The sequence below is a fragment of the Lissotriton vulgaris genome, chromosome 1_1 (genome assembly GCF_964263255.1).
Source record: "Lissotriton vulgaris chromosome 1_1, aLisVul1.2, whole genome shotgun sequence".
Lineage (NCBI taxonomy): Eukaryota > Metazoa > Chordata > Amphibia > Caudata > Salamandridae > Lissotriton > Lissotriton vulgaris.
In genome coordinates, this window is record NC_141685.1 from 649806511 (window position 1) to 649830804 (window position 24294).

Here is a 24294-nt window from a genome sequence, read left to right on the forward strand (position 1 = left end):
TCAACGCCACACCGCCACCTCGTCCTAATAGGCGGTCTGCCCTCATGATTTTAAAGCCCCTGGGCACCGCCAGCTCTACCAACGGGGCGCAGGTGTCATTAAGCCATGTCTCAGTGATGAAAAAAAGGTCTAACTGGTTATCTGCCAAAATCTCGAACACATCGGCGGCGTGCTTAACCAGGGACCTGGCATTAATAAGACCCTCTCTGATCAGGGTAGAATTGGTGCTTTCAGGACCAGAGCTGCAGACAGTGGGATGGCAGCGGAAGTTACAAGAAGAGCATTTCCTCAAGGGACAATCAGCCACCATCCATGGACATTCTACTCCACAACTGGATGTGTTTAGTGCAGGCAGGCCATTGCGTGAGTACCTTAATCTCACGTCCCTATGCTTCGTGTGCGGATAGGGAGAGTGTATGGCACTAGGCACGTCCGGGACACGGACAGGCCCCCCTTTGGCGCTCCTGCGGCGTGCAGACGGCACGCCCGCTGCGCGCGCCCGCTGCACGCGCCCGCTGCGCGTTTGAAGTGCCATTACTATTTATATCCCAAGCCCCTCCCCCAGCTAGACCGCTGCCTACGGTCACGCCGGGATCCGGGACTCAGGTAAGATGGCGCCCGACCCTGCCCTCCACAGCAATCGGCACAGAAAAGCAGCGGTGGAACGGGGCAAAGGGATCAAAGCAAGCACAGAGAGGAGCAGTTTAAAAGGTACAATTATTTATAAAATACACATCACAGTACTGATTCGTTTTTTAAAATTTCCAGCTGGGGTATAATAAAAGCAGAGGAGGATTCCCTCGCAGTCTGCTCGCCACACAAGCAATAAACAAAGAGCTGCCACCACCCTGTACTATCGCACCTGCCCCCAAAATTGTGATCTATTTATATCTCAAGCCCCTCCCCCAGCTAGACCACTGCCTACGGTCACGCCAGGATCCGGGACTCAGGTAAGATGGGGCCAGACCCTGCCCTCCACAGCAATCGGCACAGAAAAGCAGCGGTGGAACAGGGCAAAGGAATCAAAGGAAGCACAGAGAGGAGCAGTTTAAAAGGTACAGTTATTTATAAAATACACAGCACAGTACTGATTCGTTTCTCCCCTTGCTCCCGATAGTGTCTGGATTCTTTTTTGTTTCTTTGTGGCCTCAACCCCCATCCATCTCATATTTTATTGGTATGTACATCCTTTGTCTCCATTTTTTCTTTTTGTTTTTCATCTTCTTTATCCCTTTCATGTTTTTAGATGTCCCCTTAACTCCTTCTTCACTATCACATCTTCTATTTCTTTGTTTTACTTATTTTTAGCCTGTATTGGTTTGTTTCTTTCATTTTCATTGTCTCATTTAATCTCCTCACAACTTCCTTTACTCCATGTGGCTTTTATTATCTCTCTTTATTAACAAATCTGAAGTATTGTTTCATCTTGGCTTCGTATGTCTCTGCACATTGATTATATCTTGGAATGGCAAGGGATTAGGCTCACCAATTAGGGCATCTGCATAGGACAAGATTCCCTCAGTATGGAGGTCCTCTTAAGGTCTGAGGTCGATGCTTTAATGTGAACGAGGTCCCGCCAAAGTAGGATTGAGGGTAACCGTTCCTTTACTATTTACACGGTGGGGGCATTGCCCCGTACAGATGCCTTACGAGGACCGATCGTCCATTTGTGAAAGTGCTGACTATGTGGCCTGAATGTATTCCATAATCACCCTTCATACTGACAGAACTTTGCCCTGTGCAGATGCCTTATGAGAGCTATTTGTTTCAGATGGGAGTGCCGACTTTGTGAGCTAAATCGACACTAAAAACTGTGATGTAACACAATTGCATACCTGCCTCTCAATAAGGGACAGTCATTGGTTTTCTCAGCAGTCATAGATGCATCAAGCTTTGTCCTTGCTCTCTATTTGACTCACTTTTATTTATTCCTTTGAACTCTTGTTGGAGGACAAACTATTTACTCGTGTTGCTTTAGTTCTTGACCTTGAATGGACTACAAACATGTTTTATTTTGATTTGAGCCTGTTACTCAATTTAAAACGTAATGTGCTTACAATCAAGATCGTTGCTGATGTAATAAATACTTTGCGCCCTGAAGAAGGAGTTTGTGATGTACATGGGACTTCCGAAACACGCGTCAGCGCTTCTTCCTTTTCTACTTTAGCACTTGGTTTTTGTGTCTTGTGTATGTTTTATATTTAGAATTGTATTTCAGCCCTTTGTTGGGTTTGTTCATTTTTGGATTTATGTCTTCATGTGGTGGTTGGGGTGGCAACATGTAAAGTTACAAATAGGCTTTTCGTTATATTGTTGTGCCGGTCTTGTGGTTATAATTGTTTTATTGCTGTACTACTTTTTTATTAATCATTTATAGAAAAATAATGAAAAATGAAATGTTTTGATAAGTACAAATCTTTTTTTTTTTTACTTTTTTGGTTCTGTGGGTTCTATGAAATGTTGGGATAACTGCCATGTAATATTTATGCGTGAGGGGAGTCTTATGTACTTTTGTTGCTGTTTATTCCCTGGTTACTTCCCTCCCTCATTTGCCTATTTCAGGGTCCCTCTTCCATTTAATGGCCGTCAACTAGGCCCAATGACTCACTCCATGGGCCTTCAAAAGTGAATCCCACTGATACCCCTGGTGGCTGCTTACCCACGGGTACTGTGAGCCTTAGGACCCGAGCTGTCCCTGTAACTATATTAATACATGTGGTGGACATAGAGAGATACAAATTATTGTAAAGTCGCTCAAATGAGCCCAATTCTAAAGTACTGATTTTTTTACCTGATCTATTTAAACAGTGCATATCTCATGACTTACTAATTGGAGTTTTGTCGCTTTGTTCCTGCTTTATGCATTAAATCAAGCTATATTTTTCAAACCTGGTGTGCACTATTTTTGTGTTGTGTTTTCACTGTTTTACTGTACTAAGGGTTGCACAAATTCTTTACACATTGCCTTTGAACTTAAGTGTGCCTGCTCTGCACCAAGCTAACAGGGGGTGAGCACAGGTTATCTTTGATGTGTAACTTACTTGCCCTAACTAAACTTGTGGGTTTGCCTGGCTGAGGTGCATAACCTAGTCAACAAGAAACCCAATTTCTAAGCATGGCCTACCACCTTCTGGAGAAAAATATGGGTTAAACTCCGTAATTCTTCTTGTGTGGCAAACACTACCCAACATTTTTTTTACATCTATAACAGAATCCTCTTATTCCCTTCAATATTGCACAAGATGTATTCAGATCATCCTAATATGTTTTTGTCTTGTCAGGAACAGCCTGCAGATATTGAAAATGTATAATTCTCTTGTCCATTTGAACAGGAATGTTATTGGTTTGGACTCAGATTATTTTCATCTTTAATTCAAAGGTGCCTTTACTTTTTTATATATATTTCTGAGGCACTTAGCTTAAGAGTGGGGCTATAACATAATGCCTATCTGAATATAAGACTTATTAATAGCAGTTGCCTTTTCAACAAATAATGAAACATTGGAAATACCACACTCTGGTTCCTTTCAAGCATGGTTGTGTGCAGTATGCCATAACCATAGACTGGTTTTAGCATACATGCATCCTATAACTCTTGCGTTCAACGGTACTCATATGTGGTAACCAATTACAACTTGTTCGGGTCAATCGGCAACAAACTCTTTTGCTCATCCAATTGCGTAATATCAGACTGCTTTCATATTGGACTATATGTGAATTATGTTGTTTATTTCATTGAATTTTACAGTTGGTGACTAATGCTTTTATTATCATACTGTACTTAATTTACCTTAAATACAATTTTATTTTAAAATTTGGGCAGTTTAAAATGTCCTTTATAGAAAACTATCACTTTTCAAAAATAACTATGTTGTTGCTTTCATAAAAGCAACTTAAGACTTGCATGGATGTTATCTTTAAAGATGTTCAATATTTCCTTTCATCAAACTTTTAGAGTAGCAATAGTTCATTGTAAGTGGGTATCTTACAACAAAATCCACAGTTTCAGAAGATTGTTATGTAGTTCATATATCAACCTGCATTGAGTTCAATTTTATTTAGATGAACCCTTGACTTTTGTTACTATGATAAACCGATCAAAAGCACAAAGATGGCTTCTATGACATTTATCTTGAAGGTACATTTTTGGCATTTAAAGAAACATACAATTGAGTACTGGGCCAGGATCACGTGTACATGATTTCACAGAAACCCCACAAGTTCATGCAAGTTCTCTGGCAACAATTCTTGCAACTTGGTCATTGATAAATGCTTGTGAGCCATGCTAAAGGACTTTGGAAGACTTGTGGTCTTACTGATTTAGTGCATGCTCTGAAATGCACATACTAGCTCAGTAAATTAGAACATGGCAGATTGCAAAGCTCAGAAGCATGAGAAAGCCACTACTACTGATACGGCGAGCTGTGCTGTAAGGAGCTCACATGTTAACACCTAATGCTACACATTTAGTACATGAGCTCTTGATGGTTCAATTTCATGTAAAATGGGTGAACAGTGGCATTGAACATGTTAACGATATGGCCTAAAGGCAGATCACAGAAGTGCCACAGAACTTTGAGCTTTTTATTGTTTGTTTTTTGTCTCCATGGCCAATCTGTTTACAAGGGTATCAACACTTTTAGGCCATTTCTGCACTGTCCAGTTGGTTAATGGAACTCTCATTTGGATGGGGTCTTAATGTGTATGTCACAGTAAACAAGAGGTTTGGAGGTTCACTAACTCTAGATCAACAAAGACATGTGACACCATTAGTGCAACCCTCCAAAACAAGTTTCGGATAAGAGCATAGGAGGGCCTGTGACTCTGATGATACATCAGTAGGGAGAATGCAGACAATGTGCCAACCTGCTCATGGAGTAGCTGCTTCTCGTTCACTGCCACACTTGCCTCATTTGTGTTTGCACCTGTACTGACGACTTTCCCTTTTAAATATATATTTATTTATCTAATTTGTAAAGCGCATGAATCACCCCAGATGGGGTATCTCAGTGCTGAGGACATATACAGGTGGGGCACTAGGTGTCAAAAAGTGAGGTTTTGAGTTTTGTCCACAAGCTCAGATAATTAGTGCAGAGGCGTACGTACAAGGGTAGTTGGTTACAGAGTTGAGGGGCTAGATAGGAGAACAATTTGCTTCCCAATCTAGTTTGCTTGATGCGTGGGATGACAAGAAGGCCTTTCCCATTTGAACGAAGGGTACGTGATGGTGTGTGTCTGACCAGTTGGTCTGCCACAAATGTAGGACTCAGCTGGTTTGGGCCTTTAAACACCATACTGTAGATTTTAAATTGGATTCTTTTGTGAATGGGTAACGAGTGAAGTTTGCTTAGCAGGGGAAGTGAGGGAGCGTGATAGGGTGCACTGCATACCAGGCGGGCTGCTGTGTTCTGCACCAATTGTAAACTGTGCAGGGCGGATTCTTTAGCAGAGATCAGCAAAGCATTACTGAAATCTAGGTGACTAATTACTAGCATGGTCCCGGGCTGTGCTGTATACACCAAATGTGGAAGCACCCTAGTGCAGAGTAAGGCACACTAGCACTGTGAGTTGTGTACTTGTTGACAGGATTGGAAATTATGAGTCATTTTAACAAAGCTTACTAGCAATAATGCAGCTGCACCAGAATTTGTAAATAAGATAAATGAGGGATCATGGGTTATGACAAACAATCACTTATTTATTGGTCCAGGAAAGACATGGCTTGGCAGTTCGGGTTAGACTGTTCCCATGAGGCACAGGGTCAAGACTGATTTGCATATGGCCATGTCTGAACTGGGTTGGCTTGGTGAGCAAAATACCGATGGATTAAACCAAAATCTTTGACTGGGGGTGAATGTTTTGCCATTGGGCAACATTACGTCCATCATCTTGTGTGTTTTGCTGTTATTTAATAAGCAGTCCCAGACAATGTGGTCTGCTGACCTTCAGCAGGCCATCATCCCTGGGAGTGCTAGCTATTCTCAATGTGGTCGCAACTCCCGACAACCACATTACTATTAAAGAGGCATGCAATTTGTAGCTCTATTTGGAATCACAAACAGTGTTTGAGACACTGTTGCTCATCACAATTTGTGAGTCGTACATCAGGCCCCAACAGCATTAAAAAGCCTATAAAATATAACTTAGCACAACTTAAAATGGATGTTCCCATATGTAATTGAAGATTTGTGGTCAATAACTCTCTAATAGATTGTTTGAAAGGTACTTATCCCCATGCAAATCCTGACAAACAATGTAAATGCTGATTTTACCAGAATTAATGTCCAAATATTGGAAACGACCTCTTGTACTTGATTTTTTTTATGTTGACATTTTTTATTGAATTTTACAATATATATACATCAAGAGAACAAGACTAAGGAGGCAGTAATACATTATTAATAAATCAATAAGAAATTCTATAAGGATAAAATGTAATATTGAATACATGACATTTGTTGATGAATAAAAGCATATAATTATGAAATATATAAATAGGCATATTGTGAATATATAATTAAATACATAAATAGATAAATAGTGAAAAAGCAAAGAAGAAGACCAGAGCAGTAAGGGGAGGGGAGGAGAATGCAAGAAGGATAATTGTTGGAACTGGCCCTTTTTGCAGGGTTATCCCCAAACTTTTTGCCTCTTCCTCCCTTATTTTTCCTGTCCTGTGGCTGTTGGCAATAGGACTCTGCGCACTTTACCACTGCTGATCAGTGCTAAAGTGCATATGCTCTCTGTGTAAATTGTTATTGTAATTTTGTATCCCTGATTGGCATATTTGTGTTACCAAGAAGTCCCTAGTAAAGTGCACTGAGTGTGCCAGGGCTGGTGATTCAAATCCTACTAGTGGGCCTGCAGCACTGATTGTGCCACCCACATGAGTAGCCCTAAAATGGTGTCTCATGCCTGCCAACGCAGTGCCTGTGTGCAGTCTATGAACTGCCATGTCCTCCTGGTCAGTGTCCCCACTGACCAGACCTAACCCTTCCCTTTCTGTACATATTGGTCACCCCTATGGAAGGCCCAAGGTACCCCCTTGGGCAGGGTGCAGTGTATGGGAAAGGTAGATAATGTACTAGTATAGGTGACATGCTCTGGTAGTGAATTACAGCCATTTTCGTTTTTCACTATTGTAAGGCTACCTTGCCCATAGGCTATCATGGGGAATGCTGGCTGCAGTGGCTACCAGTATATCTTCCCATAGGAGCAAGGTAGGACATAAAAGTCTGGTATCCCTCAACTCAGAATTAATTTAATAACACATCTTTTAGGAAAGGTTGTTTTTAAATCCTGTGTTTGAGAACAGCACTTTTAGAAAGTTTCTGTTCTCTTGTCTGACCTTTCTGTGTGCCTTGGCATGTTTGTGAATTGACTGTCTGGTTTGAGAAAGACAGAGGCTGGGAAGCCCCCAGGAGGCCGGCTGGGTCAGCCCTCGACTGAATTACCTCATTTGCAACTTGAGTGGTGGGAGGAGTTAGCACCTAGGCCTAAATAGGGCTGTGTCTGCCTTCCACAATGCTGGTTCCACCTCCTGCTGGGCAGCTGATGACCCTGCCCCTCACTCTGAAAGGAAAGGAGAAGCCAGGAAAACAAAGTGCTCCTTGAACTGTGTATGTGGGATTTTTGTCATTTTGGTCTTGTGTAGTTTAGATTAAATACCTTTATTTTTCTAAACTGTTGTGGAGTCAGTTTGTGGTGTTTTCACTGTGTAACTGTGAGTGTTGGTACAAATACTTTACACATTGCTTTTGGATAAGCCTGACTGCTTGTGCCAAGCTACCAAGGGGGTGAGCAGAGGTTTTCTAAAGAGTGTTTCCTCCTTACCCTGACTAGAAGCAAGGGTCCCTCTTTGGACAGTGGTACCTACCAATGCCAACTAGAGACCCCCAGTTCTAACAATAATCATTAATAAATATATTAATGACTTAAATAAGAAATGTATAGAGCATATATTATTAATTGATAATTTATAAATAGATCAAAGATAAATATGAGGCAGTGACTATACATGAGATAATAATCATTGAGAAATGTGTTATCATAGAAAAATACTCACCTTGCAAATGTTTAAGACAAAGAAATTTGGGAAAAAATAATAGAAAAATGTAAGGAAGAGAAAAGGTGAGGAGAATAAAATATTTAGAATAATGTGGAGGGTTGGAGCCAGAGTACGGAAAGGTAGGGGAGAAAAATAGGAGGGGAGAAAAAGTAATGAGAAAAGAATATGGGAAAAGTGAAAGAGATAAAGCAAGTAATAAAAGGAAAGACACAATAAACAAAGAGGTAGAGCAATGAGTTAGTCTCCGTGAGTGGGTGCAGTGAGAGAAATGGAAGAGTTAGTGGTATCATCAGCTTTTGTTTTAAGGAACGGTGACCAGGTCTGGAGAAATATGTCAGTTTGATCCTGAAGGTTATGGATTGTTCGTTCATTTGAAGCCGTGTGTATCATGGCTTCTAACCATTCATCCTGTGAGGAGAGGGAGAATAATTTCCAATGACGTAGAATACATAATTTAGCTGTAACCAATGTAGTGTGGAAAAGACAGTGTGTGGTTTAGAGAGCTTTGGGGAATGACTTAAATCATGTAAAAGAATATTGGCAGGTGTGAGTGGTAGATGAAAGGGCATTATGGAGTGCAATGTTTTATCAACATAATTCCAAAAAGGTTGTATACTTGGGCATTCACAGATAATGTGAGTTGTGTCACAGCCAGAATTGGAGCATCACCAACAAGCAGTGTGCGAAAGTAGGCCAGCTTTATGCAATATGACTGGCGACCAATGCCAATCATGGTGCATTTTAGATAAACAAAATGTAAGCCTTGCTTCATGGGCTCATTTATGTTGACCCTCCAATAGCTGTGCCCAGTCATTAGCTATAAAACGGGATTGGTATTTAAGGTGAGGATTATGAGGGAGGAGTTGTGAAATGAGGTGAAACATGAAGGTTTTATAAAGGCCAGAAGTCACTCATTCATGTTTCCCCCATTTATATAAATAGGATAATATTGGAGAGATTTGAAACAACCAAGGGGGTGATCCAAAATGTTTCTTCAAACACTGTTGGAGTTGAAAGGTATTTAAAAGAATGTTGTGTAGGAAGATTAAATTCCTCCTTTCGTTGTGAGAATGATTCGAAGTTGCCATTATGAAGAAGTTGATCTGCAGAGTAAATGCCTGCTGCTTGCGACAAAAGGCCAAAAGGCCATGATAAAGTACAACCATTAATATGTATACCTGAAATATTCCACAAGAGAGCCTTGTTGTGCATACGTAGGTTGGAATCTAGTAAACAATGTCCCCTTTGCCAGGATTTATGCATAGCTGATAAAATTGGGTTTTTGGGGTCAGAATGACTAGTGACACTACCATACAAAAGAGAAAGACCTGAATCAATGGATAAAAGGTGGCGTTCTATATGAACCCATTGTGGAACACCTTTGATTCCTGGTAACAAATAGTTGTGAGATGTGTAAAGCGAAGGCATAATGTTCAATAGATGGGAGGCCCTTTCTCCATATAATTGGTGAGCCTTCAATTTTGTCACGGCAAGATGAGGCTTAGCTGAACCTCATATAAATGTTTTATTCTTGGAGACTATTGATCAAAGCATGGACAAAGGGATCTGGAGGGGAAGCATGCTCAAGATGTAGATAAAATGCAGAAGAATGATCATTTTATTAGCTTGGGTCTGCCCCAAAAGAGAAAGCCAATAGAGAAAGCCCCAAAGACTTCCATTTATCAAAATCACACTGCCTTAGAGAAATCAGAGGAGTTAAATTGTTTATAACCATGCCTTTCAAACCCTTATTGACTAGAACTCCAAGGTACTGAAGGTGTGAGGATTGCCAATGAAAAGGCAAACTGTATATAGCTGCTTTTGTAGTTCCATCAGATATGGGTAATGACTCACTCTTGTCTCAATTAATTTTATAACCTGATAAGGAAGAGAAGTCATTAATGATTTGAAGGAGAAACGGAAGAGAACGGGAAAGTTTGTAAGAATAAGTAGGATATCATCTGCATATTATTAAAGATTGAAAAGTATCCAATTGGGATGGGAACAACTGGGATTTCATCAGTTTGGCGAATTGTAGCAGCTAATGGTTCCATAGCTAGGATGAAAAGAAGGGGGATAGAGGGCAACCTTGTCGTGTTCACCTCCAAATCAGAAATGTATCAGAGAAAAAAACACCACAATTCACTTGAGCAGAAGGATTGTCATATAATAAGCGTACCTTTGTTATATATGGATGCCTAAGCCAAATCCATCCATTACTGTAACAAGGTAGTCCCATTCAATGTGATCAAACACTTTTTCTGCGTCAAGGTGTTTAGCAGACCACAGTGTATGGGCTAACGTACGGAGATGAATCCGAGAGGAGCGCCCTGGGACAATGCCTACTTGATTGTGGTGTATTTGGGAAGATAAGGCAGGACGCTAGGATGCTAGCCAATATTTTAATATCACTATATAATAACAAGATGGGACGATAACTACTGCACAGCAGGGCAACTTTACCAGGTTTGGGTAGCACAGCAATAATTGTAACTGCTTGGTTAGAGAGAGACCCCAATGAATATACATTCTCCTCTTCTTGAAATGTGGCATGTAGTGCATCAATAACATTGTGTCCTGCCCATCAATAGAATTCAGCAGGATATCCATCTTCCCCAGGAGCTTTGTGGTAAGGTAGGGTATCAATGGCTCGGTAAATCTCATCTTTGGTAACTTAACCTTCAAGCAGGGCTCTACCATCATCAGAGAGACTGGGAAGGTCCACCTTAGTAAGAAAAGCAGATATCTTATCCAAATCTATCTGATTCCCCGGAGTATAGAGAGATTGGTAGAAAGAGTCAAATTCATTGACAACATCTTGATGTCTCATAAGCATGTCACCTTGTGCTGTTCGAATTGTTGGAATAGCCATAGCTGCCTCTCTTTGGCGCAATTGTGCAGCTAACAATTTACCTGACGACTTCTCCCCCTTTTTGTAATATTGCCCCTTCATTCTCTGCAGAGCATATTCAGCTTTAGATGTAAAAAGGCTATTCAAGGCCGTACGTGCTTGATCTAGCGATTTACAATTCTGCAATGTTGGGGTTAGTGTGTACAAGCGAGAATAAGAATAAATGTAGTGTTCTAGTTCTGTCTGCCGTGCATCATTCTGTTTATTAAAAAGTGCTGCATCACGCATTAACTGACCCCTGATAGTGGCTTTAGCTGCAGCCCAAATAGTCCTATTGGAGATAACATAGCCCTTATTAATGGAAAGAGTGTTTCGAGATATGATTGTAATTGAGATTTACCCTTTGGGAGTCCTATGCCGTTGGATGTTCATGAGCGGGAGTTTACGCCCTGGCCTAGAGAGTCCTAGTTCAAGAGGGCAGTGGAGTGGTAAGATAAAGCTGTTTCCAAGATGCGAGACTGCGTGACCAATTGAACCACTTTCTGTGATGTCAGAAAGTAATACAAGCAAGAGAAAGTGCCATGGGTTTGGGGAAAAGAAGGTGTATTCCTTGTCTGTTGGATGACTAAGTTGCCAATGGTCAACTTGTCAGTTATCCGATATTACGTCATCTAATGGAGCTCTATCTGCAGCACACCCCTTGTCAAATGGACCTGTTTTGTCTAGAATTGGGCCTTGCGCCAAATTCCAGTCCCCACCAATGAGGTACTGTAAGGCACCTATCTCTGTTAATAGACAGTTCAACTGGAGGAAGAATTATTTTTTGGTCCCTGTCGGAGCGTAGACTGATTCCAGACAAATGTTAGAATCTCTAAGACGCAATTTAGCAAACGCATAATGTCCATCAGGATCTGACCATGTTTTGGAGACCGTGACTGGGGGTGATTTGCAAATAAGGATTTAAACTTCACATTTGCTGATAGGGCCAGCATCTGTGGATGCACCCTTTCAAATACTGCTGTGAATGACCTTCCCCACCCAATCTCTGCAGTGTTTATCAGATTCTAGCATATCTAGGTGGGTTTCTTGTTGTAAGGCCACATCCACATGTTGGAATTGGAGATAAGAAAGTGCTAATACTAATAAGGAAAGACCAAAGACTAGTGTGAGGCCTTCAGTAACTGTACCTGTATGTAGGAACAGTGTTTGTCTTCTTGAAAATGGTTAGGTCTTTCCAAGTCTCTACCACGGTGTCTGGAGTTGCTAGGGTTTCTTTGTCTATGATCCGCTAACTGTGGAGAGAAGGGAGAGGTTGATTGAAGTTGATAATGTTGCGGATGCTGTACTTCCATGTCTTGAAGTTTCATACAGTCTAGGAATTTTGGTAGGTCTTCCGGGTCTTAAAAATCTTTAGAATCTCCATTTCTGGTGATGCGAAAGCAGGCAGGTTCAAATAGTCCATACTTGATATCTAGTTGTTGGATTTGAGATTGCATGGAAAGAAATGCGTTTCGCCATTCATTGGTTTCCTTAGAGAAATCAGCTGCCATGTGGATGAGATGACCATCAAACAAAAAGGAACCTTGTGAATGAGCTGCAGCCAGTAAATGTCTTGTTTGCTCTTTGCAGAGAAAACAGGCACTAAGTGGTCTCGGACGTGCTGCAGGGTCTTTACGTGGGGGACCGATTCAGTGAGATCGTTGGATTTCTAAAGGTGGAATAAAAGAAATGTTAGTCAATTGTGGAAGAATATTGCAAAGAAATGCTCAGGTATTTTGGCCTTCGATATGTTTCGGAAACTCAAGGAAGTGGATGTTATCTCTTCTGCTACGGTCTTCTAAATCGATGATTTTACTGCGAAGGAATAGAAGATCTTAGTCTCTGCTTTGGTAATGAGTCAAGGCGATTCTCCATCATGAGGATTCAAGAGTTAAGACATTCAACTCTGGTGTGGAAGCCTCAAATGTCTCTCCTAATTGACTTGGTCTCTTATCAGCCAAAGATGTGATGGTGGCATCCATACCTTCCAATCGATAGCTGACCCCAAAAATGTCATGCAGTATGTATTCCACGGTCTCTGCTGGTACACGTTCAGTAGTAGGAGGTGAAACCTGAGGTGAGCTACTTATAGAAGAAGTACTTCCCTTCACAGGCATGGTTTTGGATTGTTTGAGAACTTCTGTGAAGAGAAGTTGTTTAGGGCTCTTGTTCCTGTTTTTATTAGTAGATATTCAAATGTCGCATTTGATCAGAACGCTAAAGTAATACAAAGGGGATGTTTTGTGGTTTAAGGTGGTTATATACAGTCGATATTATGACCCTGAGGTACATTTGGTACACTTGATGGTAACGTTGATGTAATCAAATAAATGCACATTACGAGAGGTGGCTGAATTGCAAAGACTTGCTATTGGTATTTTAACTCAAGCAATTACATTGGTATTTTGTCCATTTATATTTTGTTAAATTCTGATACAAATCACTGTAGCGATTGTAGGTAGCAGACAAAGAAAAAAGAAAAAATAAGAACTCCTGTTAATAAAAGATAGCTGATCAGATGAAGAAGGCTCTGGTAAAGATAGTGCAGCAGGTGTTTACATAACCAATGTATGCAGGAATTAGTAGTATGACACTTTCATTGATAGCCTGGTCACAAGTCATTCTCTTCCTAAAGTCCCAGGAGCTACATTAAATCAGGAATACCAATGAAATAAATAAAAGCGAGGGACTTTTGAAGGTGAAGGAAGTAAGTTCACGGCCTTTGCAGTGAGAGGAGGCGTGGCCTGAGAGATGCGGCAGGCAAGGAGTGTGAGGCAGACCGAGGCCTGCGCAGGCCTTTCAAAAACACTGAACTCTGGAAATTCTTCTCCGCTGACTGACAGAAAAGCCTGCCAAACCTCTCTGTGTGCCTTCTGACTGTGTTTGGGGGAGAAAAAGAAGCCTGCGGACGCAGGTAAAAAAGTTGTCCTCGTCCAAGGCCCATCCCATGGCACAGCTCGCACTTCAGACGGCTAGCTTCCTGTGTGGCCAGACCACGGCCCCTCTTGTACTTGATTCTAAAGTGTATGTTCCTTTTTTCTAATGATCTCATTCATTATTCTAAATGTTGTGGTCAACTGAAGCGGTTAAAATAAACTTCTTCCTCATACACCATATAGAGTCAGTTTGAAGTATTCATCAAAGTCTCCATGTGCCGGGCAATACCTAAATTCTTACAGATAGTTATGATCCGTTTTGACCTAGCCAGCTTGTACTTTGGGTAAAAGAACATAAAGTGTGCCACTGTTTCTGTAGGCCTACCACATGTCAGACATACCTGGTCATCTCCACTGTGAGAAAATGCCAGTTTATGGGAGAAAGCACGTAGGGGTAGTGACCCATGTCTAAACTGTAGGTACAGCTTTCTAGCAAGATTGTGCTCTACCTCATCCTTTAACATTTCAGCTATGTAAAGGGCCTTGTGCTTTAGAAATCCATCCTTCATTGCGCCAAAGGATGTGTTTGTAAGTAAACTGTCTACTTTTAGCTTTTTAAAGCTTTTCTTTAGGTCTCTTTTCAATGTATGCTTGCATGTTCCCCCTGGGTTGTCCCATAACCTGCTTTTCACTATTTTATCTAGTGTATCTCTGATATGCCTCAGCCAGGGTAGGTCATCAGCGACCCGCATTTCCATTGCTTCCTTTAGCCTTCGTCCATACATGTGTAGTTCCGTGGTTGGCAATAGCCTTCTCCGATATCTTATGGGCTTGATGGAAATCCCTACTGCAATAGGATTGGCCTCCAATTCTAGCCTCAATGGAATCAGTAGCTTGGTAGTTGGTAAGTTGAATAACTGCCTCAAATTCCTCTTCTCTGTCAGTGTCAGCGTGTTAACTGTCTTGTGACCCCAAAGTTCTGTGCCACATAATATAGAGCCTGAGGCCTTGAGTCTGTAGACTTGCATTATCAGAGAGACCATTGTGTCAATCAAGGATGAGTCTACGTTTTGTGATATGTGCTTATCAATCCATATTTTCGCTCAAGGTAATTCCCAAGTATTCAAATATGTGAACCTGGGGAAAAGGTGGATCCTGTTTAAAGTGTGTTTTTCTCAAGTGGAGGGCATGGATTAAACACCATGCACTTTGCTAATCAATGTTTATTTACAAACTCCTAAGTGTGCAGTAATTATTACTTTGTTTTAGAATCTTGTGAAGGCCCATAGGAGATTTGGAAATAGGCAAAATATCATCAGCAAACATTAGAGCGAGCACCTTCATTTTGTACAGGTAGAGAGCATAATTATTGTACTAATTCGGGTAGGGGACAAGATCATTGATAAACAATGTACAGAGTGTTGGGGTTATTCGTACCCAGGCCTGACTCCTCTGGTTACAGGGAAGGGGTTAGTGACTTCCCCCAGCCTGCCACTATGGACCTGGGCGAAGTTCTGCTCATGTAATCTTTTTATAATTGCCCAAAGGTAGGTTGGAGTCCCATATCAGCCAGGACATTTATTGGGACCAAGTCTAAAACAGATTTCACATCAATAAACACCATGTACAGCCTACCTTTCTCCTAAGTGACAGTTTTCAAGAAAAGAAGTTTCAATCTAAAAACTGGGTCAACAGTAGAGATAGAGTTACAGAAGCCAGCTTGTAGGGGTGTAGTGTAGTTTCTAAATCCCTGATAGGCTCTGCGCATTGGAATAATTTAAACGTTTACCTCACTTCTGAGAACTCAACAATGAAACCCACGCTTTTTCTTTATGGGAAGAAAGCAACCAATGATGATAAGTGGGTGTGTTAGTGAGTAACAACCAGCCAGCCCCCCTTGGTGTTACTACCGTGAAGTGGTGCTTTCTTCCCTTTCACACATTTCTTTGCGTATCCTACTGGAGGTTTTTCTTTTCCCTGTGGTTTATTAACATTTTTCATCAAAATTGAATATGTAGTCACTTAGATTAGTGGCAGTGAACCATACCATAGATGGAGTTCTTGATAAATGTGACAGACCCCTCTAGTGTCTTAAAGGTAAAGGGGTGTTTTTCAATATCACTCAGTCCTTTTTCTGTTGGGAGACTGTTGAGTAGGGGGTGTCCTGACTCAATCTTTCCCCTTGTGCTCCCTCTGTCTGATAGCCCTTTGAGTCACTTTGGGGTCCTGGGTTCAAGATTAACTTGAAGGTCCAGTTCTTCTTACCTAGACATGAGGGCAGCAGGCAACAGATAAACATAGCAGGATAGCAGTTCCTTTTAGAGCAGCACTCCATCTCAGTGGCAGCACTTGTGGCAGCACAGCAGTCCTTTTTCTGGCAGAGTATCCACAGGTCCAGAAGTGTACAGAAGTGGTGGTGACTGAGGTCCTTCTTTTATACACTAGTACCCTGATTCTGAAACGTGGGAGAAGTTTTTACACAGTGTCTTTGGTCTGATTGTTTTTTTTCCTACCACCTCTGCCCTGCCCTGGATACAAGTTGGCAGTAGTAACAGTGCAGAGTTATAAAGCCCTTGGTATGTGGACAAAACACAGCCTATTTAGATGTAGGTGAAGCTTGGCACAGGTCCTCCTTCACATCCTGTCAGTAATGGCTCATTCAATCACCCATAAGCTCCCATTGTGTGTTGCTGTCTAAGAGGCATACACAAAGCCCAACTACCAACTACACCTAGTCATATGACCATAGACAGGCTACAGGCACCAAGTGGCCTTTTTAGAACTGCAATATAAAATAAGACTTCAACATATGTTAGGATTTTAAATTAGGATTCCAGACCCCTCAAACATGAACCACTTATCTCGTCCTATTTGGAAATTACACTCATAAAAAGAACAAGGAAACCCTGATGTTATCCTATGGGAAGGATAGGCTTTATAGTATTGAAAAGCGAAATTAGGAGGTTTTCATTACCAGGACATGTAAAACTAAAAGTACATGTCCCACTTTTTAAATGTACTACACTCTGGCCTTGGGGGTGTCTAGGACCTACCATAGGTGTTACTTATACGTACGTATTGAAAAGGAAGGTGTGGGCCAGACAAGAGGTTTATTTTGCCAGGGCAACATGGCAGTTTAAATTGTACACACAGGCTCAGAAATGGCAGGCATGGGACATGTTAAAAAGGCTCAAGTGAGTGTCACATCAGTGCTGCAAACCCACTAGTAGCATTTCATTTAGTGGCCCTAGGCATATGTAGTGCACCTTACTCAGGACTTATAAGTATATTAAATAAGTGAATTGGGAATAACTCAATATTACCATGCTTTAAGGAGTGAGCATATGCTCTTTAGCAGTGGTAAAGTGATCAGAGTGCTAAGGCCAACAGAAATAGTTCCAGCTAAATGGAGAAGGAGAGGTAAATTGTTTGATAGGTCTAACATGGTTCCTCCAGGAAAAAGGCTTCTTGCAGCTTGTTATGTTCTAGTGGTCACAAAGACGGTATATCAACTTGCCCTTGGTATCCATGTTTTGTTCCTGGGTACAAGTGAGAGCATGTACAGTCTTTCAGGGATCCACACATGTCCAAGACTAAAGGTTTAGTCATGCTCTGTTCTGCCTCAGGCCTAGAAAATATTCTAAGGAGCTGGTCGTGAGGTGCTACCTTTGTAAAATTCACTTGCCAATTGGTGGGGTTGACTTCTGGAGACTATGTGACCAATGGGCAAAAGGTTTCCATGGGCAAGCCTTACCACTTTGGCAAAAATATCATGTTTGGCTCATTGCAAACTATCACATAGCACAACATTCTCAGCAAAATTCAATATGGCAAACTCTTTCTGCCCCAGAAAGAGCTTGTGTCATCTAGGTGAGTGAATATACTAATGAGCAGACCCCTCCCACTAAACCACTCCAAACTGGTACTAAGACCAGCTTAATTTTAAACTGAGATTAAAGTCAGGTGGCTAAAAATGGTTTGGGATAAAAAGAAATCCCTCTTCTCCAGGATTCCCTTGCCGCTAAACTATAAAAGTATGTGTCTCTCTCTGGTCCCCTGTAAGTTACTGACATTCACAGGCACTTTTAAACAACCCTGCTTGGGTTATGCTGAGTAACATTCCTACCCAAGCCACTCTGTCAGTCCTAAGCTAGAAGCTTTGAGATCACCATTTCACACTTGATCAAAACCACACTGACTGGCCAGCTGCATGCAGGTGAATGCCAATTAGCCTACAGGAGTTTTAGGAAGGAAAGGGATACATTTTGGAACACTACTTTTAATATATTTATCAATAATTGAATTTACCAATTTAATTGGGCTTTCATAAATATTAAGAACAGTACCTGGACCATCTCAGTTGCTTTTTACGAACAAAAGACACAGGATAAACACATAAACTGTATATACGTTTTTTCGTAGAACCAGCTACAGCACTAAGAATCAAAATAGTTTTTGGAGAATATTCACTGTGGAAACATGCAAACATTAAAATCGTACATGTTCTACTTTTAAACACCAGGCACTTTTCCTTGCAATCTGCAAGGGCTACTTATAGATGACCTATTACTTACTTGCTGTTTAAAAGTATGGTTTCCTTCCTGTCAGAAGTTTGTTTGACAGGTCTGCCTACAGGTTTAATAGCTGGCGGTGTCACACTACACATGTAGGCCCACAACTATGGTATTCTTGTGAGTGAATGCCTGGTGAATGCCGCAATAAATGCAGCTGTACACATGTGACATTTAACTTTGTATGCCATGGTTGTATTTTCTTACACGTGTACTATTACCTTACTGGAAACTTAAATGCCAAATGGGGACTTGCCTATAGTACCATGTTTCAGGGGTAGTGCCCATACAATAGGGACAGGACACTAATACCTCAATGTGCAGAGTTCAGAAGCCAGCAGAATCAGTACACAAAGATCTGGGGGGACATCTAAAGGGCGAGGAGAACTAATCATGGAAACTTAGAAAAGACATCTGCTTGGGCAAGATCAGTTTCACATTTGTATCCCATTCCTTTTGGCAGACAGACAACCTCAATCATTTTGAATTCTCCCCCATCATGAGCTTCAGCCATTGGAGAGGTCAGTGTACAATTTGAAGTCTGATTGTCTCATTTTCTTCCGAAACAAATCATATCAACATAACATAACAGGTGTATTTGTAAAGTGCATTTTCATCATGACGGGTATCTTGGCGCTGAATAACAGATGTTTATTGTTACCCAACTCAATGCTACACATTTTGTCAATCTCAGAGGGATGAAACGCTGAGTGGACCCACCAGTATTTCAAAATGGGAGCATGAGTTCAAACACAGGCACATACAGTGTACGCATTAGCCCACTGAGCCACCAGAACCAGAAAGACCTCCCTTTCAATGGCTCTCCAAGGCTGCTGTCTAGAGAGGAGGTGTCTGATAATAAAGGTGTTATGCTGGTCCTGACCCTAATCATAGGGTGTGACAGTACTGCCCCTAGTCTATGCTTTGAAGCAACTGCTGGACAACAAACTCTTTCATAATCCTGAGTTCTTTGAGTGTCTATTTCAGGGCTTCAAAAGTTTTCTGACTGTCCAGATCACTCTGTTCTGCTTCTTCTTGGTAGTCAGCTTTGTCAGGTGGGTCACAATGGTGTTCAACCTCCTGTAACACCAGGTCAGACCAGGCAAAGCTGTTTTCTAAGTCTAGTTTTAGTGGGCTCCCAGGCCATAATGGTCTGAATAGTTAACTGTAGAGGCTGTACATGTTGCAGACCAACATGATGGCACAGGTACACAAACAAGCCTTTACCTGCCTGGCACTCAATGAGTGTGCTAGCTAGATTTGCTTGCTACAGGGCCGGTGCTTTGCCCTGAGAGGAATCAGGTAGTCCTGCCAGGTGGAGACAACGACAACGATATCACCAAGATATGCTGAGCTGAAGTTCTCCAACCCAAATGAGAATCTATTGAACAATCTGCGAAAGTTGGCAGAGGCATTCTTCAGCCCAAAGAGTATCCCCTTAAACTGAAAGAGGCCCTTTATAGTGAAAAATTCAGAGCAATCTGGCAGTACCTAGAGGACAAACCAAAGGTACTGAGGTAGTTGGCAGGCCCTAACCTGTCTATGTGCTCTTCTACTCTGGAAATTTGATGAGTTTTGGTTTTCAGTTTTGGGATCAACATTAATCCGCCTGTCATTTCCACAGAACCTAAGATATGGGATTTTCTCTTGAGGTAGGAGTTCTATGTGACTGAACCAAGGGCTGTTGAAAGGCTCACAGACCCCCAGGGTCAAGGACAAAATTGTGTCCTCTTCACCCTTGATGCTTGCCCTTACTTTTTCGAAGAGCCTGTAGATTTTATTCTAGAAATGTGAGCTCTCACCAGTGTCAAAGCCATGGACACACTGTTGAGTCAGACCAGATGTTAATGAGGACAGAACAGAAACTTGGTCTAACAACAGGGGAAAGTCTTTTTGTTGCTATTAGGTCAAGGTAGGAGAGAGTACAACTATATTCACTAGGGTACAGACCCTTACAAATGAAATGGGATTACATTCTTGGGACTTGAGAGCACATTCACATGCTTTACACGTTTTGTTTTTTCTCATAAAGACATCATATTGATAAACATTTGACTCAGTCTTTACAAGAAATAGAAAGAAGTCCTGGTCGTAGTGCAAGTTGTATTAATAAGTTTATGACATACCATTGCTTGGCGTGGATATTAGCAGGTTGGAAGTTAGCATCTCCACTGCTTCCTTTAAAGCAATTTTAAATGACAGAGTTCTAAGTCTATAGAGGGACAGAAGCTGTCTATCTTTAAAAAAATAAGTGCTATGCACTCCCTAGAATACCTTGGCAATGAAAGGCTTTTCCCCTCCTTGACTAACCTATCATATAAAAGAATACGTGAAAAAAACTTCAAATCCAGATAGGGATCGACCCAGTATGGCACATAGCTAGCTTAAAAGCAAGGATCAGACTAAATCAAGATTGCTGCATCTGCGGTATTGGAGGTAACTGCACCATAACTCATCTTTTTCTTCATTATTTACTCTTTTTGGAGGAGAGGGGAAAGTTAATCCACACATTTTTTATGAGTTTTGGTATCACTAGGTGTAGAGAGGCTCTAGCCATTTCATTAAGCATAGAATGTTTTAACATTTCTATGGTTATTGTCAGAGTTATAGGGCTCATGCAAATAAAGGGCCAGATTTATCAAGGTTTTGAGTAGTCTTTCGCCACACAAGGAGAATGAACTCCATGGGCCTTTAAAAACTTAAGGCACAAATAATAGAATCAAAAATGAATTAGGAAAAAATCCAAAATGACCCAAACAAGACCAGTATGCCGATTAAAAATGAAAAAGTAGTTTTTGCTGTCTATTGTACAGAGGCATTTTTATTTTTGACATTTATAAATGAATAGTGACCTCCCCACATAAGTTACAGACCTTTCCACTCAGCAGAATTTTAAGAAAGTAGGTCATTATTTAGAAACGATGGCCTAGCCAAAAATTTAGCCAGAGCATCTTGTAAGGCCAATCACACAGTTTAAATAATTCAAACCTGGGCTTCATCCATTGTAGCTATGGCACAGACCAGACAGGAAAATGTGCATAGTATTATTAATACTAAAACAGTGAAAAATGAAATGCACAACAAAAAGAAAATCCCACACTCGTCTTCTCAAAATTAATACAAAATGTAATAAGAAAAATGACATCAAATGTCTAAAAAACAACGAGGAGAATAGGAGATACAATTTTGTTTTAATTAATGTAACAAGTGACTAGGAAAAATAAAATGGCAACCACAAATCACTGTTCATGGCTGTCCAGGACCTAGGTCCAATTTCAGTTTTGTCGCAATTGAACGAAGATTAAAAACACCAAGTAGGTTGTCTATGTCAAGTTTTTTACCACTTGCTATCCTTATTTATGGCAGTCTTAATCACCCAGCTGGCCCTGTTCTAATGATATATTTTACAAAGTCCCTTCCAATCTGGACAATCGCTGGATGAAATGCTGTCTATGCCATTCAATTTTGTGGGAGAAGCTCCAAGCAGGAAAAATCAACTTTCATAGCTGCTGAAGTCATTTCATAGGCTGGCTACTTACTGGACTTCCACCCTCCAGATTTCTACTTTCAGACTTAGATGGTTTTCTACTTTTACCTTTATTCAGCATGCTCCAATTGCTGACTGCCAAAGCATCTGCAACTGCATATATCTCAAGCCAGGGTAAAATGAAATACTGTCAGTCTGGTGATGACCCTTATTGTGAACTTTGGAATGGTCAATATGAGAAAGTGGATTATTAGCTGGAGTGGATTGTAGTCCACCACAAGTATTAAAAATGTAAACCTGAGCTCAACCCCTGGTAGATATGGCACAGAGCAGACAGGCTGGAATTAAAGAAATGTGTAAAGAATTTGGATGTATACCAAAACAGTTTAAAAGACACAAAAAATAACAACATTAAAATCTGACTCCAATTCACAAAATTGAGAATAATGTAATGGGCAAAATGATACAAACATGACAAAAATCCAAGAAGTGGAGGCAGAGACATACATTTTTAAATGTAAAATAGAAATATCACCCAAAAAAGCAAAGCGCAAAATGGTCACACTAGACAGGGACAAGGGTAAAGTTTAAGGCTGACTGTGATGGAGCACTCTTCGGCTTCACAGGCCAGATACGTCCAGGTCGAAAAATTACCTTCACACTTAAAAAATTATTAAGAAGATAGAATCCTCAGCGAGCAAAGCTGCAGGTTGGATACAAAGACAAGATTGTAGATGATTGGTAGATGAAGTGTGAAGCTTCAGTAAAGTCATCAACTAAGGTAGGAAAAGTTAAAGTCTAGAGATAGCAGTCAGGGAACTTCAGTGTCAATCAGATGGTGCTTGGCATTGCGCCCGGGGATTTCTACCGTTGGACCTAGATTCTTTTCTGGTAATCAGATATCCAGAGGGGGCAAGCATAAGACTGGAGACGAAGAGGATTTAAAGTTGTCAGATGCCAGACGGCATTGGGCCTGCTTAATCAGATTTGCTGCTGTGGAGAAGTACATAGCAGGAGTTCAGAGAAGTCAGTCCCTCCGCCTATACACCCATGGTGGATTGGCTAGCAGGTTGCTCCTGGTGACATGAATGTTCTACAGGCCATAATTTAGCAACATTATAGGCAGGAGGAGCTCATTCTAACACCAACCAACAGTTCCAGGAACTTAGGAAGAGTTCTTGGGGGTCGGTACTCAATCCATCAGCACCATCAGCAGGGTTTAGGGCCGATTCAGCTGAAACTGGTTAGCTTGGCTCTAACAAAAAAATGGGATTGTTGCTGCTTTTGTCTCCCTGTAGCTCAACTGGAGGTCAGATAACTGGCCCTTGGAGTCCACGTCTTTGCCCTGAGTGCAAGTGGCAGCACGTCCAGCTCTTAGGACTCTCCTCATGGGTTTTAAAAGCAGGAGCAATCCGTTTTCTTGCTCCCAGAGTCTGTTCCAAAAAGGGTGCCCCACCTTTCCCAGGGGTAACTCTAACCACTTTTGCAGCAGTTCCTGTGTGCCCTACAGCAAACAATCCCAAAGTATTCTTTGCTACCTAAAATCAAGAGGGGGAACCTTTCTTTTCCTGTGCTCAGCTCCTGTTGAGAAACTAGAGGTGTGGCCATGGAAATGAGAAAGTGCTCCTCTTTGCTCATCTAAAATCAGCACTGGGGACAGCTCCTTTCCCAATGGGATTGATACGTGGCTAGCTAGAAGGACAGAAAGTGGGGCAGAACTCGGTGTTAGAAACATCTGCCTGTGACAGTGGAGGCATCTTTGAAGATAATTAAGCTCTTTGGACAGGATCATCTTGTCAGAGGAACAGAACATCTCTCCACACCCAAGGGCTTTGTCACAGCTTTGGTAGCAAGTTCACACCTCATCACAGAGCTATTCAGCTCCTGATTGGCATGTTGAAATTCAAGCAAATGGGCTTATAGAGGCCATATGCAGGCAAAAGGAGACTTTTTTAAAAGTACATTTTGTAAAATATGTATTTCAAATCAAAATTTACAAGTATAGTTGATTCTCAATAAATATTTCAAAAAGTTCAAGAATTAACTTTTTTAACTGGGTCCCAGGCAGGGACAACGTTATTTAATTTTAATATTAGCTCCAAATGCTCTCCTGTACAACAGTTAAGCCTAACACTAAAAATAGCTGTTGTGGCCTTGTCACTATAAGAGCATGTTTTCCATTAAGCTGCCTTACCTTTAAGACCACGCACTCTGCAATATTGGGCATAAGTCTGCTTAGGGGTGACTTATACATGCTTAAAAGGAGGGTTTAGGGGTGAATCCCTGTCAAAAGGGTATTTTCCCACAGTCAGCATATAGTACACCACATGAATGTGCGAATCTTTGCCTAGCTGCACTGTGCCATTGTTGACATACTGCCTCATGGCGATGCTTAATGGTAA